Source organism: Orycteropus afer, unplaced genomic scaffold (assembly GCF_000298275.1).
Source record: "Orycteropus afer afer isolate SDZICR_OR568_19922 unplaced genomic scaffold, OryAfe1.0 scaffold00755, whole genome shotgun sequence".
Classification (NCBI taxonomy): Eukaryota; Metazoa; Chordata; class Mammalia; order Tubulidentata; family Orycteropodidae; genus Orycteropus; species Orycteropus afer.
Window position 1 is genome coordinate 277,281 of NW_006922342.1, and position 2,739 is coordinate 280,019.

General features: G+C 35.8%; 1 protein-coding gene across 1 annotated transcript in view; it reads right to left on the reverse strand.

Moving 5' to 3' along the window:
- The window catches only part of BRWD3 (bromodomain and WD repeat domain containing 3), a 195,635-nt gene that overhangs the window by 178,944 nt on the left and 13,952 nt on the right, over positions 1 to 2,739 (reverse strand). The gene's annotated exons all lie outside the window — the stretch shown is intronic.

The window sequence follows — 2,739 nt, forward strand, 5'->3', positions numbered from 1 at the left end:
TTTATGATGTCCTTGATGTCATCCTATAACTCATCTAGTCTTCGGTCATTAGTGTTCAATGTGACAAACCTATTCTTGAGATTGACTCTAAATTCAGGTGAGATGTACTCAAGGTCGTACTTTGGCTTTCATAGACTTTTTTGAATTCTCTTCTACTTCAACTTGAACTTGCATATAAGCAACTGATGATCTGTTCCACAGTCAAAGACCAGCCTTGTTCTGACTGAAGATATTGAACTTCTCTATCATCTCTTTCCACAGATGTAGGAGATTTGATTTCTGCATATTCCATCTGATGAGGTCCACGTGTATGGTTGCTGTTTATTTTGTTGAAAAATTCTATTTGTAATGAAGCATTAGTCTTGCAAAATTCTATCATGGTGTCTCCCAGCATCATTTCTATGACCAAGGTCATATTTTCCAACTACCAATCTTTAGTTTCCAACTTTCGGATTCCAATTGCTAGTAATTATAAATGCAACTTGACTACATGTTTGATCAATTTCAGACTGCAGAAGTTGGTAAATATCTTCAATTTCTTCATCTTTGGCATTAGTCATCATTGCATTTGAATAATAGTTATACTGAACTGGTCTTCCTCGTAGGTGTATAGAATTATCCCATTATTGACAGCTTTGTACTTCATGATAGATCTTGAAATATTCCTTTTGATGAGGAATAAATGCCATGCCGTTTCTGTTCAATTAGTCATTCCCAGTATAGTAAACTATATGACTGTCCAATTCAAAATGGCCAATACTAGCCCAGGAGGGAGCTCTGGTAGCGTAGTGCCTAAGGCACTTGACTGCTAACCATAAGGCTGGCGGTTCAAACCCACCAGCCACTCCTCGGAAGGATGATGGGGCAATCTACTTCCATAGTGATACTGCCTCAGAAACCCAAGGAGGGGCGCTATGAGTCAGGTCCGATTTGACGGCACACAACAACAACAAAGGCCCAGGAAAGTGATCTTTATGTGTTCCATTTCAATTTTTACTTCCAATTTTCCTAGATTCATAATTCATAAATTTTATGTTCCAATTTTAATGGATTTTGCAGCTGAGTTGTTTCTTCTTATCTTAAATCATCCTACATGAGCAAATGAAGGTGTCAAAAGCTTTACTCCAACCACATCATTAAGGTTGATGCTAGTTTGAGGAGGCAGCTCTTCTCCAGTCATAATTTGAATGGCTTCCGATTTGAGGGGCTCATCTTCCAGCACTATCAGACAATGTTCCACTGCTATTCAAAAAATTTTCAAAAGCCAATTTTTTTTAGAAGTAGATCACCAGGTTCTTCCTAGTTTGTCTTAGTCTGAAAGCTCCACTGAAACCTACCAAGGTTGAACTTGCTGATTTCTGAAATACCAGTAGCACAGTTTCCAGCATCACAGCAATGTGCAAGCCACAAATTGAGAGATGAGGGGTGGCCTTGTGGCTTCAATGCCTATTTTCATAAATGCTACAGTAAAATACAAAATTGCCCACTATTTCATAGGACACACATTATTCAGGTGAAGAAAAATAATATAAAACAACATAATAATTTTGTAAATCATCCTTACAGATCACCATTAGAGAAGATTTTGTGTACTTTGTTCACTGTTGTATGCCTAGCACCCATAAAAGTGCCTGGCATAAATTAGGCACTCAAATATTTATTGAATGAATCAATGAATGAATTAAAGTCAAAGTGAAACCTAACTATAAGCAATGGTATCATATGAATTCATAATGGTATCATACAAATTGAGCGGAAAAATCTTAAGATTCTCAGAGCAAGTTCCTCTTTGTTTTCATAGGGAACACAAGTTGAAGAACTACAGACCAATATGTACTCAACATCTGGGAAAAAAAGTGATTCTACTGTAATTATTTAGTATTTTAAAAAATTATTTCCTGCCAATTTTCTTTTGTAAGCTCCTGCAGAAAGCAATTTTGATCTATCAAAATAATAGGGGCCAAAACAATTGACATAATGCTCATAATAATTTACATATTAATGGTAACATAACCTTATTAGTTTAGATTTTCATCTACAACATTTAGCTTCTAGATTGAGACAAAAGGATCAAGTAAATTCTTCCTATTATTTCTCACATATTTGGTTTTGTTGTCCAAGCAAATAACTATATAAAATTACCTTCCAGTAAAATACATCTGTAATACTAAGTCATAGCAGCTGATGATTCAATCTAAAAAACCTTTCATATTTTCCATAGACAGTGATAACATAAAATACTAGTTTACAGTTTATATTCTTCACACTAGGCCCATTTCATAAATATGCTTATATTTATATGTCAATGAGAGCACAGGTAGTGTAGTGCCTAAGGCACTTGACTGCTAATCAGAAGGCTGGCGGCTCAAACCCACCAGCCACTCCTCAGAAGGAAGATGGAGCAATCTACATCCATAGTGATACCACCTCGGAAACCCAAGGAGGGGTCGCTATGAGTCGGTCTGACTCAATGGCACATAACAAGCACAACATTATGTCAACAGTACATTTAACGTTTAAAGGAAAAAGCCTCAAAGTACTGCAGTATTACCATCTACAACTTACACCTTTTTGTTTCCAACACTGTCTTACATACTGATATGAGTCACTCTTTTCATCAATATAGGGTGGTAATTCATGTCTTTAGTAGCAATTTCCTTTTTCATCAATTTTCTTTTCTTCATCCCCTGACCAACTCAAGAATTATTCACTTGCTACAAAAAAAAAAAAAAAAAAAAA